Source organism: Podarcis liolepis (assembly GCF_965112155.1).
Source record: "Podarcis liolepis genome assembly, chromosome: 10".
NCBI classification, from domain to species: Eukaryota; Metazoa; Chordata; class Lepidosauria; order Squamata; family Lacertidae; genus Podarcis; species Podarcis liolepis.
This window is the reverse complement of record NC_139562.1, coordinates 48,521,517-48,539,900: the sequence shown is the minus strand read 5'-3', so window position 1 is coordinate 48,539,900 and position 18,384 is coordinate 48,521,517. Positions and strand designations below refer to the sequence as shown.

General features: G+C 41.7%; 1 protein-coding gene across 3 annotated transcripts in view; it reads right to left on the bottom strand.

The window, feature by feature from the left end:
• The window catches only part of AMIGO2 (adhesion molecule with Ig like domain 2), a 34,467-nt gene extending 17,426 nt beyond the window's left edge, over positions 1–17,041 (bottom strand). For all 3 annotated transcript variants that reach the window (XR_014516604.1, XR_014516605.1, XM_083463613.1), the window contains exon 1: positions 16,473–17,041. The gene's annotated coding sequence lies outside the window, so the exon portion shown is untranslated. The remainder of the gene's footprint in view (positions 1–16,472) is intronic.
• Between the last annotated feature and the right edge of the window lie 1,343 nt (positions 17,042–18,384).

The window sequence follows — 18,384 nt, the reverse complement described above, 5'->3', positions numbered from 1 at the left end:
GCTAAAAATAACCAAGAACATGCCTTAGGAGAAACTGCTTGCAAAATGTGTACATCAATGTGTGCACACAAAAATATATTCATTAGGAGAAAATTTCACTAAAATGCTGAATAATTTTCATGATTAAGATTAAAATGAAAATTCGTAAATGTGGAGAACCAAATTTAAGACTGGGAAAAATGAGAAACGTAAAGAAACGGAATTGACAGATCGTTTCATCCCTACCTGTGGGCATATTTGAATTGGTGTCCTATATGGGTGACCTGGATGAAATCCTGGTATCCGAGCTGGCAATGTCAGCGTCCCAGGAGATCCATTGTTAGAATTGCCCCAATGCCTACCCTGGGCAAGCAAGTTCAAACGATTCTACAGCTACATAAAGCCCAGTTCTTGTGGAAGTGGTTTTTGTAGGTTGAAATATACGATCATATTGCTACCCTCCCTATGTAGTTAGTTTGCACATACAGTGGTACCTCGGGTTACATACGCTTCAGGGTACAGACTCCGCTAACCCAGAAATATTACCTCAGGTTAAGAACTTTGCTTCAGGATGAGAACAGAAATCATACTCCGGAGGCGGCCCTATTAGCTAAAGTGGTGCTTCAGGTTAAGAACAGTTTCAGGTTAAGAACGGACCTCCAGAACGAATTAAGTACTTCACCCAAGGTACCACTGTACTTGGCAGATGTTTTGCTGCTATTGTCTGGTATTGTCTGCTTTATATTCTTTAGCAAAGGATGAGATCGGAATTAAAAACTACCTTTACAAGATTGTTCCCTATTGCTTCAACAAGCAACGATAGCAAAAAGTGAATGATAATGTGAGTTTCCAGTGTAAGAAAAAAATGTGTGTTCTTAGAAGGCTTGGGCTCCCTTAAATATGCCTGCACTGCTAAGTGACTTATTATTATGAAGCACCAACACAGAACAGCCTGGTTATTTCTTCTTCTTCTCCATTGCCTAGCAACTTGCATCATAAGCAAAAGATACCTCCTGATTAGGTAACACTGTTACTCTGCACCTTGTGGAAATTCTGAACCACACAGTATACATTTGCAAATAGCATTCTTTTACTATAACAAACTAACTTCGAGTGCCAAAATCTTGCAGATTCATTTGTGCTGGATCTTTAGGGTTCCAATGATCAATTCCTGCATTATTGGTTTTTTGATTGAAGTTTCAGTCCACTTTTACAACTTAGCCTATATTTGTAGTGCCTAATAAAGGTTTGGTGATCATAAAACATCCATATATAAAATTCTAAAATGTATACAAATGAACAGCCATGTAAAAATATGTAATAACAAGTATTTTAATTGGGGTTTCTTCCCGCTAAATAGTGCCATTCAATACTCTAAGTTTCATTCTGTATTGTGCATCTAGTATGTTTCAGCTGTATTTATAATTCTCATGGGCTTATCCTCAAGATTATCCTGTGATATGGGTCACTACAGTTTCCACATTACAGATGGGTAGCAAAGTTCTTGTTTACCCATCACCACGAGTGGTACTCACTTGATAAAAATACTGACTGTGCCTTTCCCCCTATATTCACTGGCAAAAATGTGTTCACACAGGACTTCCACACCTCTAGAGGTCCTTCCTCACACAACCTCCCCCTTGTCTAATATGAAAGGAAGATATTCGGGTGACGTCTCTGTGCAGTTGAAAACCACTGCAAAAACAAACAAACAGGCACGCTATTGCATTCAAGCAATCAATATCACATCAGTTTAGCCCAAAGACTGCAGTTTCTCAAGAGCTCCTCAGAACCCAAAACAAGATTAAGAACATAATCCTTTCCCTCAAGTAGGACATGAGTGCAATATTCATCTCCTGCCCCAGACTGGTATTTAGGGGCATACAGCCGATGACCGCAGAGAGTTTATGAAAATAAGTCTAAAAAATGGCAGCAGCTGAAGCTCTGGTTTGGAAACTATTCTGTTCATAGTTTGCATGGCTTCCTCGTACCCCACTCACAAAAAGCTATGTTTATAGTAAAAATCCAAGCTTCTCTCTCCATTTCAAGTATATTTGTTCAAATGATATTCTTTTAATGTTCATAACCTTGACACTAGAAGCCACAAGTACTGAAATGCTAGTGTTCTTGTGAATTGCTATTGCAGAATTTGAAATGTTGACTTTGTTAGCAAAATAAATAATCACGAATGTACTTATAATTAAAATGTTCATATCCAATAGAGCTTGGGGACGTTTTAAGAAAGGATCAAAATGCCAGTCTTACATTTGTACATTTTGCCCCAAACACCAAAATTCTGTATTTTCCCCATTTTAAATCTTCTTCAAATGAGAATAATTAAATGTTAACAACAAGTATCTATGTTTCTCCATCTGTTTTGAATTTTCTACATGGGTAATAAAGAAAAATGTGTTTGGTCTAAAGATATGGGTGATTTCTTCTGTGCCCTAATATGAAATAAGTGGGAGAGAAAATAAAAGTTGGCAATTTTAGTTGTTAGACTCACAGAAAACACACTAGATTTTATTGTTTTATCTTTTTGTAAACAGCTTTGAGGTTTTCTATAATCTAGCAGTGTATCAATTTTATGAAATAGGATAGAAAGGTCTTCTGCTAGGATACTCCCCCCTCCCCAATTAAAACCATTCCCCCCCCCCCAATTAAAACCACTCTGAAATACTAATGGAGAGTACATAATACCTTTTGAGGTTGCCAGTAATCCAACTATGAAGCAGGACTTTCAGAACTTGGCATAACACTTCTGTAATTCTGCACCAAGTTAAGTTAATTTCGGCATCACAGAAACTCAACTTATGAACATACGGTAAACATCTCAAGCACCTGTTTAAGATCGTAGGCAAAAGATGGGTCTTCTAACATTCCAACACAGACTAGACAAGGAGTAGCCAATGAGGTGCCCTCTTGATGTTGATGAACTACATCTCCCAGCAGCCCCAGTCAACATGGCCAACAGGAGTTGTAGCCCAATGTGGGGCACCATATTGGCTGCCTCTGCACTTAACTTAGGAAAAAAATGAATCCAAATTAGGACAATGCAGATGCAGGCTCCATTAGTTCTCAGTAAAAACCACCAACATATCAAAGACTTAACAAATTCATTCTGGCCTGAAGTATTGCAGACATGGGTGTGGGGTTTGCGGAATGGAAACAGTGATGAGAATGGAATGCAAAGAATACAGAATGTGTTAATTACATTCAAGCTTAAAGGTGGAAAGATGGGCACTTAAGAGGAATGGGGACAGGAAGGACTGGAACACTCAATCCTTTCTTTTCTCCAGCTCATCAAATCTGATAGTCATTTGGGGATTGGGGGGGGTGGGGGATAGAGAGCATTAATGGAGAAGAAGAGTAAGGATCTGTGCTGAGCCATTATCCCCAGAACAAGTGGAGATCCACCTTCATTTTCCTCCAGTTTATGCAGTTCAAGAGGAACTGAGCTCTTGGAAATTCAGGACTTTGGTTCAAATGAAGGTTTCATGAAATTTTGATTACCAATCAAGCCGGAACAATTCAGTGTGATAGGCTAACTTTGAGCTGCTTCTATGTTTCTGGCTACAACCAAAATAGAAAATTTCCTAGACAACCATTCTGCATGAATCTTAGGTAGGAAGAATTTTTAGATGGGTAGTTAAATTAACCATGCCCTAATCATTTGGATTGTTTATTAGGCACAAATTGACTCCTATCAACAGGCATGGTACTGGTTGCATTAAGAAACATGAAGTGGCAGACATTATAGAATCATAGAATCATAGAGTTGGAAGAGACCACAAGGGCCATCGAGTCCAACCCCCTGCCAAGCAGGAAACACCATGTTTTGAGTGCTACTTTGCTCTGTGTTAGTTTTGCCCAAGTATTCACATTTTTAAGTGCTTAATAAGCAACCTGCATGCCACATCACAGTTTCCAAATGATCTGCTGATCCTTTCTTTTTTCCCCCCAACAGTGGCAGTATACAAGCAACCAATACCAGCCAATGAGTTACCTAGTAATAACAAGGATGTGGATGCCACCAAGACATGCTAACAAACACGGTGGTACATTATTATAAACAAAATCAGCAGCCCAAATGAGGTACTGAGAGTCACAAAGAACATGAAGACTTACAGCAGAAAATTAGGGGCAAGCTCACCCTGCCCACCCATTTAATTGGATGGAGGAAATAGGCTATCGTCTTGTCATGAGTTGCCAGATCTAGAAACTGAAGGTGTCAGGTCCATTTTCTACTGGTCTATGTGGTGACTCACCTAGGACTGCAGGTTATAAGTTCCCATAGGCTGTGATTTGCTCTCAGGCTCCAGTGTGAATCACCCAGCCAAGCAGCCCATTTGCTTCATTTGATCTAGTATGGCATAGAAGCCTCTAAGACAGACTCGGAGGCATTATATGCTGCTTGCTTGCAGGATTTCTTCTTACGCCACAATTCCAGAGACTTGTGTCTCTTAATTTGCAGTCTGTGCCTCTTGCGGTAGCCAACGGTTGCCTCCTCCCAGTTTTCTCTGATGTCCCAATGCAGAAAATGCTGGTGGGGTATTTGTGTGAAAGGTATAATGAGGACAGGTTGGGGAAAGAATTCTTGCAAATGTCCCTCTTTCCATCAGAGACGAGGAGAATTTAAGCAGATGTTCACCCCTTCATAACCCTTCCCTCCAGTTTCTAGAACCACATATCTAAAGACAATAGTGCCCTATGAGTGCTACATTTAATGCTCAGGGTTATGAAGATTTGTTTACATTTAAAAATATTCGATCAGTTGCTTCAAAACTTTGGGATGACCACTGTCACTGATCTTGAAAACTCCTGTTCTCTTAGACCCCAAGAATACAGGGGGCAACATGGGTTTATGACTTTTTATATTTGTTATATCATGTACTTGGCAAGAATGATTCTTTGCTTCTAAATTTTAAACCAAGGAGAAAATACTCTCCACTTTTGAAAAGAACAGCCCTACCGTGTAACCAGATTATAGCATAGTACTGATTACTTATTCAGAAATTACTCTAATGTCCCATCAAATTGCTTCAGGATGGCATAATATCTCCAATCTAATTTTAATGTCACATTAGCACTAAAAAATAGGGTCAGCCAAGAGGCAACCATCAAGTCCAACAGCACCCAGTAAGTTTGCTAACCAAGAGCTTTCTCATATATGATGTTGCCAGAACCTTTGAAGAAACCCAAAAAACCTTCTGAATTGCTTCTGAATGTCATTAACACGAAATGGAAAACGGAAGATTACAAAATCTAATGTAAATATTCATCAGTTATGGGTTCCCCACCAATTCATAATATAAAAGAGGAAATTCAAACACCATTCTTAGTACAGTGGTACCTTGGTTTAAGAACAGCTTAGTTTATGAACAACTTGGATTAAGAACACTGCAAACCCGGAAGTCGGTGTTTTGATTTGTGAACTTTGCCTTGGAAGCAGAACATGTTCCGTTTCCTGCTGAGTGTGTTCCATTTGTAAAGTGAGTCTCCCGCTGCTATGGGAAAGCACGCCTTGGTTTAAAAACACTTTGGTTTAAGAACGGACTTCCGGAACGGATTAAGTTCGTAGATCTAGGTACCACTGTATCACTGATGAAAAAGAAAGGGGATTCTTAACGCAATGTTAAAAACCCATTAAAAGCAGAACAGCCTCCATTATTGGCTAGAATAATGAAGTTACTGCTTCACAAGCTTTTGCCTATTGACCCTTAAGATAAATACTGTTTATGACTATTTACCTATTTGTTTTTATTTGTCAGCTACTTTAAGGATTCTATATACTTAAAAAGTTGGATATTAGCTCTCTAAACACTGTGCTCCATTTCTGATGTTCAGATGGTGAGCACAATTGCAAACACATTCAAAACATTGCTGTGCACACACACGCAACAGAGAGATCAGCAGGGCTGTGTGAATGCCAAGTTTTGTAGCAGTACAAAAAAACTTTAGAAGAGAAATCCTAGAGGGAGGACCCTCACAACAATCCAATGAGTACTGAGTGTGCCCAGGAGTCATGAAATACTGATTAACTGTAGGGGGACAATAATATTTATTTTAAAAAATCAGAAAAGAGGTGGTGGTGGTGGTGGAAAAGAGTGGTTGAATTCCTGAAAAGAACACTCCATATCGCAACATCTTGATACAGCTCCCACTTTGTAAACAAAGAAAACTGAGATACCTACATGTGGGCTGTACCATATGACCAAATGCTTCTCCAGGCAAAAAAACAAGATCAAAAACCCGTACCTAGAGAATTAGATGCTGGTGAACAGGACTGTAATCTAGCATGCTCACTGTCATACAAGCTTTTCTGTTTAGCGGGAGCAACATTCAATTATGTGAGCCCTCATCTGGAATCCGGAATGATGCAGCCCAGAGGAAAAGTGGACAGTACATTTTAAAATGAATCTTCCTGTGAGCCCACACGGCCTGCTCCTTGCTTATTGGCCCATTTCTACCTGGTCTGACAGGATGGGGGCTAGACTGACTCCAGCTGCAAAAGCTGCTGCTGCAAGTGCCAGAAATAATTCATTGAGAGCTCTGGAATACCTGCTCATCTGTCTTATTTTTACCTGGCCTGGCTCCAGCTACAAAAGGCTGCTTATGCTGTTCTGGATGTCAAAAGCCGCTTTTGAAGATGCTTTACTGTGAGTCCTGCTCCCTGCTTGGCTGGCCTACAAAGGCTGCCCCTCAAAGTGTCATCGGATTGCAAGTCCCACAAGAACTGTTCACCTGGCCTATTGTGATCTGGCCTGAAAAGGCGAGACCTTGACTGACTCCAGCTACAAAGGCTGCTTCTGCTATAGAGAGCAGCAGGGTGGGCTATCACTTGTTGCTGATGTCAGGATTTAGTTTTGGAAATGCATTGTTTTTGCTTTTAATCTGAAGTATTTTCTGTTATTTTTGTTGATGGACCTTGGGAATTATCAAAGGACTGTTTAATGTTTATTTATTAACAGATGAAATGTTATCATTGGTTTATCAATTACCTCTTTTTTGCTCTATAAGACTCACTTTTTCCCTCCTAAAAAGTAAGGGGAAATGTGTGTGCTTCTTATGGAGCGAATGCAGGCTGCGCAGCTATCCCAGAGGCCAGAACAGCAAGAAGGATTGCTGCTTTCACTGTGTAGCGATCCCTCTTGCTGTTCTGTCTTCTGAGATTCAGAATATTTTTTTTTCTTGTTTTCCTCCTCCAAAAACTAGGTGCGTCTTGTGGTCTGGTGCGTCTTATAGAGCGAAAAATACGGTATATGGCTATTTTAACTTCATGACCTAGATTTAAGTTACTTTGTTTTCATTGTCCTTGTTACTGCTTTTTTGTTTTGTTCTACTTGACTGTGTCTCAGGGAAAAATAAGAATGAACTCAAATTGATAACATACATTTAAAGCACATGGTCGTCCCCCCCCAAAAAAAATCCTGGGAGCTGTAGTTTAAGGGTGTTTGGAATTGTAGCTCTGTGGGGGAGAATTACAGTTCCTGAGAGTCTTTGGGGGAAGCTAGGTGCTTTAAACACATGGTGTGGATGTGACATAATTTAATTCATGCATTGCTTTTGCATTACAAACAGCAACTTAGCATTTCTAGAGAACTAGTTTGATTTCTTTGCAATTGTAAACATATTATATTTGTTAAAATTTAGGGTCAAGTTCAAGGTGCAACCCTTTTGCATTCCTGACATTTAGGGTTAAAACTGTTCAACAGAGAGAAACAAAGAATTTTCGAGCTGTAGGTAGGATGGTGTTTTGGGGGGTAATTGCATATGGTGTTTACCCATTGGCCAATAAATGGAAATATAAGATATTGCTTGGGATATTTGAGGAATTCATTTGATAAGCATTTTAAAGTGAAACTAAGCTGACTGACACTTCATAAAGTAATATGTGGATCCTTCAGATCTCACTTCTTCTATTCTTGCACTATAGTTCTTTGTGGGGAAAAAATAGTACTACCAAAATGTTTATGAAAATTATCTCATATACGATGGCTGGAAAAATAATGCTTCTCTGAGTGAGATCTTACAAGAAGCCATACCTGTCACTGTAGACAGTACTAGGCTAAACAGCCACTGCCATTCCCATACATGGAAACCTATGGTTTCCAGCAGTTTTCCTTAGGTGAAAGCAAAAATACACATAAAAAGCACAGTGAAAATTTAAAGCATAATTTGGGAATGAGGAAAAGATGAAATGTCACGGAGGAAGATACGAAATGTAATTATTGCAATAGGTTGACTAAAATATATTTTTGGACTGAATTATTTTCCAGAAATTCACCTCTGCAGTCACAATGACATTATTATTGGGAAGGGGGCAAAAAAACTCACCAGGATGTTTAGAATGCACTAATCCTTGTCAGAAGAATCAGCATGCTATTTCTCGAACACTGCATTAGTGAACGACTGAATCCTGGAACAGGGCTTTGTAGGGAAGTGATTAAGGATACTACTATGAATTTATGTCAAAGCCAGATAGAGGAGCAGATTCAAGTCTGTTCAACTAAAATGTCATGAAAGGCCAGGCAGATCTCTTTTACAAATTCCTTGACTGCAGTATGTTAACTCCGCAAGGGCATGCTGCTGGTTTCATCCAACAGGGATGTTCAGGCACCAGAAAACCCTAGCTTAATATTCAGATGTAGGGATCATTACTGGTGATTACACGAAAAAGGACAAAAGGTCAGCAACTCATAATGCTATCTTGTCATCCCTTTCAACCACATGGCTAGCTCCAGCAAGCCAACAAACATTTTATAAACATAGAATCCAAGAGGTATGAAATGCCAGGATCACTTCTGATCCTAAACCACTAAGGTTGAGGTTGATTGCACCAAATTTAATACAATTTATGTCATCAAACAAATAAAAATGGCCTGCACATATTTTAAACATCATATTTTACAACATATTTTAAACTGAGCCATATTTTAAACTGCAACATATTTTAAACTGAGTCCAAAGTATCTCAAATGCCTGCCATTCATCCCCATTAATAATAATAATAATAGTAAGATACACAGAAAGCTAAAACTCACTGTTTCTAATCTCTGTTATAACAATTGGGCAAGTTTGCATAAAAGAAGAGAAACCAAAGCTATCTTCCACATTTCCTTAAATATTCGTAATCTACAAAGCACTGATACACTGCTTAATTCACTGGTTCAAATAGTTACAGATAGCATTCATAGTCAGGTACTGAGGGGGGTAAGAGGCAGAGAGATGTGATGCTAACATAGGGAAATGATTTAGCATAGTTTACATGCCAACAGTGACTAGTTTTCAGTACACCAAGCACTCATGTTTGCAATAGGTGAAACACACAGCTTGTCCGCTCTCATTTACTGTGATACTTCCAAAGACTGCCTGAGTCATAGCTGTATTAAGTAAAGCAATAACATTTTGTGCCACCACCTTGAAGACCAACAAGATAAACACCCCAAGATATTTGAAAGGAAAGGAGCAGAAAAATAATGAAGAATGAAACTGTGGGTGAGTTGTTCCCGTGACTGAGAAACTGGTCTGTTGCCTACCCTAGATTCCCCCAAAGGAGAAGGTTTGAAGTTTGAGGATTCTTCTGCATTCAGGAATTGCATGTCAGCAATTGCATCCAGTTTGACAGCTGCAGGCATTCATGGATTGGGAAAGCCTTGCCACAGTAGTTCATGTGCTGGTTTAACTTGATTACTTCCAAGACTGCATTGCTGCAATGCGCTCCATGTGGGTCTTCCCTCATGCTTGATCCAGAAGCTACAGTTAGTGAAGAATGCTGCAGAACAATTGCTGACAGGAGTGAGGTCTTGTCAACGTACAACACCTGTGCTCGGAGATTTGCATTGGTTGCTGATTTGCTACCGGGTCAACCTGGGACCAGTTTGTATTGCTAAACTTTCAAGCAGCCCCTGGATTCTTAGGAATCAAACTTTGGGTTGATTCTTACAAATCAAGCTCTGAAAAATAAGTTCTGGATTTCAAATGTGAAAAACACCTATCTAGGGCACAGACTACTTCACTGGTTTATTATATAAGGTATTCTTTTAAGAAGCACAAAAAACACCTCCACTCTTTAACCAAGAGTACTGCTATAGTTTTACTCTAGTTCCTATGTTGCATTATCCTCTGAGTTATAAGAACAAAACCAAAAACACAGACTGATCCTTCACAGCCAATCATAAACAACTCTGCTAATGAGTGTTCAGGAGAGAATCTCAGGAGAAAACCCCCTGTATGGTTTTATCTACATACAGAGACTGTGAAATGCAGGTTTTGTGTTTCAAAACACAAGGAGCTGAAGCTTCTGCGCTCTGTATAAGGTTTCTGTCTCTATTGGACACATAGAAAAATAGAGATTATCCTCCATTCATCCTTTTCAAGCTGTGTGGCCATTCCTATTCCAAAATCCTCTTCACAGATGGAAACAATACTTTAGGGAAGGGGCTTTCCAGTTTTTGGCACTATTTAAAGCCTGTTAGTACTGTAATGACATTTTCAGAGAAAAACTCATATTCTGGAGAAAGCCCAGAGTTCTTACACGGGTTCTATTTCCCCAGGCCTACTTTTCCTCCTTCAGACAATAATCTCAATATTGCTGGGTTGATTAGAAGATTTCTTTTGGGGGATTTATTCCGCAATCCTACTTTCTTGAGTCACAGCAGCTGCAACTAAATCCACAATGCTGACAAACCTCCAAATTGTGACGGCATTGAAATCCCATAATGTTAAAAGTCAGCCCATGCACTGCACCCCAGCCTTCTCCAGTCTGGAGCTCTGCAGATGTTATGGGACTCCAGCACCCATCTGCCCCAGCCAGCTTGGTCAATGTGGAGTTTATTTATTAAGGTGTTTTTTTTATATCACCCATTCCCCACAACAGTCACAAACAACAAAATATGATATAGAATACAATTATTAAAGCCAAATTCAAATAAAATGCTTAGGGTTGTCTCTGATGTTAGACATACTCAGAGTAGACTCATTGAAATCAATTGACATTACTCACTTGGGTCCATTAATTCAAATGGATCTACTCTGAGTCAAAACAAGTTGGATACAACTCATTCATAACTATTATAATAGCAGCTTCATTTGCTTCACAGCAAATATGTTGTGGAGGCAAGATGCACTTCAGTGGGGAGATCACCACAATGGAGCCCCACCAAAATGACTCTTACATGGGTCGCTACACTGATCACATCATTCAGAGCAGGGAACACAAAGAGAACCTTACCTACTGATCATAACAAACAGGCACATAGATAGTTCAAAATATCTGGAGGGTGCCAGACTGAGGAACACCAGCCTACATCATTGCAATTATTCAGCTTAAAGAGGGAGAAGACAGGTAGGCAAGTTCCCAAATGGTTTTATGGCCACCCTATTCCTTCAATGCCCAAGTCTAGAACCCCTGAGTCTAGATTCATGTATTGAAAAGGTTGTATGTGGCTAGAGTAGTGTCCCTCCATCACCACTTCTGTGTGGTACTGCTGTACCAGTTACATTGCTCTATGTCATGTACTTTGGAAAATAACAGCCATGGACTTCCGGCTGGTTGCTCGATTAATGGCAGACTGGAGCTCTTTCAGCTGAAAGAGCCCTCGTGCTTTGAAGATTGGGGTGACCGCAAGAGCATCGCGGAACCCCACTAAAAACCTCAGACTGAGCATTCTGAGGACCTGGTCTTCTGGCAGATACCCTTAGCGACTCCCATGCTCCCCGGTAAGCTCTAGTAAGAGCCCCGGGAGCGAGCGGGGTTGGAGATGTGGGTACTGTGGAATCGACTCGCTTTCTTCATTGTGCTCCAAAGCTCCAAAGCCCAGCACAAAGCTCCAAAGTCTTGTAATGGCAATGGTGCCCACCTGAGAGGTGTCAGAAATGAGTTCTGGTGAGTTCCGGCTGGAAAAAAGCCCTGGGTATGACTGGGGGGGGGGAGGCAACCCACACAGAGGTACAGTTGACTCGCAGGCCTCATTTGGGATCTACTCAACATGGGATGTGCAAAACATCTCTGAGGCCACACATCTTGAGACAAGGGAAATACAGATAGCAACGATTCATGATTGCTGGCTGTTGCTTGGTTGGTTGGTTGGTTGGTTGTGTCCTGAAGAAACACCCTGCATGCTTCAAGCCAGCTGCCCAAGTCTGCCATCACTGGTAGTCCCCCTGGTGTCTACATATGGAGAGACACTTGTGGCTGAAGACAACATAGTCGTTTAGAAAAGCAGCTGTTCAATAGCAGGAATCACATTGGAATTATTTCTGTCACTTATGTTCTGCTTCAAATACCCAGGGCTCCCCCCACCCCCGAAAGAAAGAATACATCAGAAACGTAGGACAGGACAGCTGTGATAAAGCTATTCTATTTAACTTCCACTTGAAATTGTTGCTAAGCTATTTCTGCAGCTGAACTTTAAAAGAGAAGCATATGGTTAGCTCGTGGATGGGGACGCTATGGCCCTCCAGATGTCAGTGAACTCTCACAGCCACCAGAGCCACTGATCAGGGATGACTGATCAGCACTACAGCTTCTCCACCGCCAAGATAAATGAAGTTCAAAAGAGAGGTTTCCAACAGCTTAAGGCAAGCATAGCTGGTGCCACACCCTTCAGATGCACTACAACCCCCATGCTCCCTGTCCATTGGCTATGCTGGCTAGAGCTGATGGACCATCTAGAGCAGCCTTTCTCAACCTGTGGGTCCCCAGAGCTCAGGGATGATGGGAGTTGTAGTCCAACAACATCTGGGTACCCACAGGTTGAGAACCGCTGATCTAGAGTCAAACATCTAGAAGGCACCGTGCTGACTCCCCATAGCTGCCTTGGGCAGTCAGCCAGAAAAGTTTCATATAATTTTAAGATAACAATAAGGCAAAAACAGTGATGCATTTCTTACGAAAATATTCTCTTTGCCTTTGCAAGTTCTTGTAGAAAAATAAAACAGAAAGATTTCCATCTGATTCTTTAACAGCCAGGCATTCCAAATCAGGCTCCTGGTTTTGAACCGAGTCCAACTTTGTAGTAATGTTAATGGATATGAGTAATAATTACATACAGTATCTTCCTCTTTGTAAGTCACTTTGAGATAGCTGTTTTTGCTGAAAAGTGACCAATATGTTTATTAAATAAACACAAAAATAAAGACAGATATGAATAAAAAGGGCATTTTAGACAGCATAAGTATTTTATGATAAAAAGCAGAAAGGCAAATGAATTAAACTACCAGAAGGTATGGATGGGTTGGAGACTTCCCTACCAATGGACATGATTTTACAAATCCGTGGGAAGTAAGAGAAAAGTTAAAGAAACTATGGATCCAATGCTTTTAACAAAAGGAAACCATCCTTCTCTTTTAATTACCGTATTTTTCGCTCCATAAGACGCACCAGACCACAAGACGCACCTAATTTTTGGAGGAGGAAAACAAGAAAAAAAATTTTCTGAATCTCAGAAGCCAGAACAGCAAGAGAGATCACTGCGCAGTGAAAGCAGCAATCCCTCTTCTGTTCTGGCTTCTGGGATAGCTGCACAGCCTGCAGTCACTCCATAAGACGCACACACATTTCCCCTTACTTTTTAGGAGGGAAAAAGTGAGTCTTATAGAGCAAAAAATACGGTATGTCTAATGTGGTTTTTTAAAAAGGAAAGAGAAGAAGAATTACCCCCCTATACAGGCCTCACCAGAAATGCTATTTCCTCTTTGGGACATCTTCCAAAAAATAATGTAACCAATTTAGAATTTAACCAGATGCCAGCAACAACGATAAGCAAATCTTTGGGATACATTATCAAGCTTGAGAATTACCCAGCCAAAGTTTGATATTAATTCATTGATTTCCACAGGAGTACTAAGCACTTGCTGAAATCTCTCTCCCTTAAACTGCTTAACTGGTTGGATTACGAGGTTTCTTATTCTCTGTTCTCCCATCCTATGCCTACAGAATCTCTTAATCATGCTTTGCTAAGGAATACATTATTTGAAATTACACGCAATGTATTTGTTTATTGTGCATTATTTTGAACTTGGTATTTTGCTTGATTTGAAGTATTTAGCAAAAAGAATGGTTTGAAGAGATTTTATATGCATATGTCTCCGTGCTGATCAGGACGAATATTAAGGTTCTAATGGAGCTTTGTATATTCAGTTATGAGAATAATATAGGATACCAAGCATGGTTCAGCATGTTACGTGGGGGGGGGGGGATAACCTCCCTAGTTTTTAAATTGTGACAGTCCACTGCATTTGATATAGTGACTGATTTGATCATCCCTGCCTGATGAAAAAATAAACCCAAGTGGCTGATATCCAGTCACATAGAAAAATTATGCTAAACCACAAGAATCTGAACTATGTTTTGATTCCCGCATAGGAATCTTAATATCTATTTAATGCAGTGTTTGTCAAGCAATTACAAGTTGATTAATCACATGGATTTTAATCAATTAATCAACTGCATTTAAATACAGAGCCTTTATGAGGAAAGTTCCTTCTACTTGCTCCCCTGCATATAACAACTGGATAAAAGAAAAGCTACCACCCCTTGTTTGAAGGGAATATTGTCTTTCATATGCTATTTCCCATTATACTTGAACCAGGGTACAAAATGTTCCCTTCAGGATTCCAGTTGATCTAGGTCTAAGCAAAGATAGTGACATTGATTTCAACTGACTCAATTGCTTGTTGTTCTTATTGCTAGAAGAAAAGCCGTAATGTTTTCATTCCAAGGCACAATATGTCTGATAGCTTTGGATAAAAATGGGAAGATAGTTATCTGATTATTCTCCCTTAACCTTGGCACAAGGAAGCAGAGGGTCCATCTGTACAACCTGCCCAGTCATTTGCTCTTCCATATCAGCTGAGGGACAAATTTTAATCTTTAAACTATAATTTTAATTTTTAAACTATAGGCTGCAGTTTGAGCATGCTTATGTGAAAGGATGGTCCATGGGCAATCATTGGGACCTACTTCTAAGGAAAGGTGTCTACTTGGGACTGTGGAGTTAACTGAAATCTACCAAGCAAATTCCAAAAAACCTTGCAACCATATTTTACTTTGAAGCAATTACTTTGTATCATCTCACAAATAAAAAGCAATGAAAGGTTGTATCCAATGCATACTCAGAAGCAGACCTCAGAAGACCTACTGAATTCAATGGATTTAACATTAGCCACTCCCTTGCTTTCTGTGTGTATGCTCAAATCAAACAAAATTCAGATACCCTTTGATTGTACAGAAGAGACTTTGCAGAAGTTTGCATTGCATCTATGTTATTGGCATCTCTACTAATTGCTTTTATGTGAATGATAAGGGAGAGGGACAGATGTAAACACTCATAATTGCAACCCCACCAGTTTTATACCAACATATATATCCCCCAGTTTTCCTGCTTATAATGGACTCCTGTTTACATAAATAAAAAGGGACTTTATATACAACAAAGGTTCATTTTTGGCACTTGTAATTATTACTTTCTTGCACATTTTGCCTGGGGCCTACAGGATCATTCCGTTACAACCTTCATACTGCTCACTGTTACCTAAAGTTAATCTCCCCTGTCCCAGCCACCATCTGACTCACCTCCTTCTTTACAGAGTCTGATTATTAAGCCACCTCCATGCAATTTCGACATCCCACCTTCTCCCAACATATTACTGTAGGGAATGCATCTCTTCCCAATTACCGCTACCTAGCCAGGTTTGCAGCTCCCTACTGAGATTTGCCTCCACCTGCAATTCGTTTCCCTTTTCTGTCTTGGCGCCTGAAAATGTGCTGCTCTTAAAGGCCCACGGAAATGCAGCCCGGCACCCCCCATCATTTTCCTCGGGGCAAGTAGGGATCTGCCGTTTGCCGTATCAACTCCCTTTGAACTGGAATGCACCTCCGCTTCCTCTCCTCAGCATTTTGCCCTTTCCTTTTCAACCCCGCATCCTACTATTTCTATCCCTTGCCCTAACTTGTTTCCTGCTTGGCAGGGGGTTGGACTCGATGGCCCTTGTGGTCTCTTCCAACTCTATGATTCTAACTTCATTTTTAGAAATCTGGTGCCAGAGGCTTTCCTTGTCGCCACAGTTGAACATCAAAGTTTCAACAGCAAAGCTGTTGTGGCGCCTCGACGTTCTAACACATGGCCATTATTTTCTGGGACGTTGTCACGTCTGGGGGACGCTGAATAAATCTCAAAATAATCGACACCCCACCAAATATATCTCCAGAGTTTGCCGACGCGTCGCTTCTCCGTCGCTCTCCAGTCATTTCATTCCACTCCCCTCGGAATCCGATTCCATTCATAATTTCGCACGTTAGGAAGCCTACCCTAGCGCGACGGAATCGCGTGCATAATCCTTAGGGCACGTGTGTATTTAAAGGGTGAACGAGACTCCGAAAACTCCCTGCCCTCCCGGGTCAAAGCACCCTGCGCAGGGTTACGTCTGGACTAGGAAAGCGCAGCACGAAGGACCCTCCAAAGGAACACCCTCACCTCGGCCAAGCTTACCTCTGATCCTGAAGGTGCGGGAGCCAGTGCTTCATGGCAAAGAGATGCGGAGATCCGGCGTGGGACCAGGGGCCTGGGCTTTCGTGCTGCGCCTCCGCCCGCCGTGCATGCTCCTTTGCCCGGAGTGCGCTGGAAGTTTTCGAGATCGGCGGAAGGGAGCGAGCTGGCGGGAGGGCGAGCGGCAGCGGCGCCAGGCAAGCAAGCAAGCGAGCGCTCCAAGCGCGCACAAGGCATCCCCTGCGCACCCGCTCCGTCTCCGCCGCCCACCTCTCCGAAGCGGATTGGCTCCCTGGAGTCGGGAGCCTCGCGATTGGCCGAGTCAGCCGGGCTCGAACCAGTTCGGACGGCCCTGGCGACGGAGCGCGCTGGTGAAGCTGCCGAAGAGCTCGCAGCGGCAGGAGCGTTTCGATTCTCGCTCCCGGGTTGGCTTGCCAAGGGCCAAATCCTTAGCGGCAGCGCAATGCCAGGGCGAACTCCAGGCGCAGAATGGTCCGCCCCCGCTGGAGATGGATGGGGCGGCGCCGTCGGTGGTGGAGCGTGTGGAGCCTTCCGCACGTGGAGAGGTCTCCCAAGGGAGATTTGGGTTGGAAAAGACCCGGGAGGAAACTGAGCAGCGGGTGGGGAAATATTGCATGATGATGATGATGATGATGATGATTTATTACTTATACCCAGCCCATCTGGCCACGCCTGCCCAGCCACCCTGGGCGGCTCCCAAAAGAATATTTAAAACACGATAAAACATCAAAAATTAAAAACTTCCCTAAACAGGGCTGCCTTCAGATGTCTTCTAAAAGCCAGATAGTTGTTTATTTCCTTGACATCTGATACATGAGAAGCAGCCAGCTAGCCAGACCGTCAAATAATAAGAACACAACAATTTCTCTTCCTTTGCCCTCGCCAGCAGATGAAAGAGGGATGTATTTAAAGGGTGACCAGCGACCTTCTCTGAGCTTTGCTTCTCTTGGGGGAGCAGGGAAGGTGTTATAGGAGTCAACTCCTAGGGACTGAGGTCCCTTCGCCCCCCCCAAATATTTCAGAGGGCCATCCCCCCAAAAGTTGATGGGCATTGCCATTCAAACGGTGTGTGTTCACCATGTCTTGCGATCCATTATGCCTATGAATGGTCTGCGACTGCAATAAACATTCATTCATACAATTCTATGAACACCAAGAGGACGATTATCAGTGATGGATTTAGGGCAGTGCAGATGGGTTCCCCATCATAAGACACCAAACTGAGAAGGTGCTTTTGTAATAATGTGAAGTTTCAGGGAGCCTATTGAAAAGATCCATTAAAAGGCAGCTACGCCAAAAGGAATGACTGTGAAAATATTACCAAAGTCTGCTCCTGATCTTATCCTTGTCCATGTTCTTGGCTGGAAGGGGTTTGGGTGGTGTGTTGGTGCCTTTCTTCCAGCCTTCATTTGCAGAGAGGAGCACCACTGTTGGTGAGGGTTCTGCTATGGAGGAAGCTCCCACTGTGTACGTATGGATGGAAAGCTAAAGGCAACAGCAGGCAGGGAGTCCCAGAATGGGTTGTTGACAGAGTTGACCACCAGAAGTTTTGAATCCAGCAAGAGGCTCAGTCCCATCAGCTACATCAGTCTGGAGCTATGTGTGTGTGTGATTCGCTCTCCATCCTAGCAAGCAAGTCCCCCTGGTCTCAGTTGTGGTGGCAGATCATCTTCTCTGCTTCTCCCATGCTCTTTAGGATTGAGTAAATTTCCAAAGGACTAGGCTACAACTGCCCAAAAAAGCAGATATCCATTATATGATCATTTCAAGACCTTTGATGAAGCAAGAGGTTATTTATTACTCTCTTACTCTTTAAGGTACTCCAGAGTTCTCCCTGTTAATGCAAATTAACACCTGTTTTGGAATGAAAGCTGTAGTCCAATAGAGTGTTATC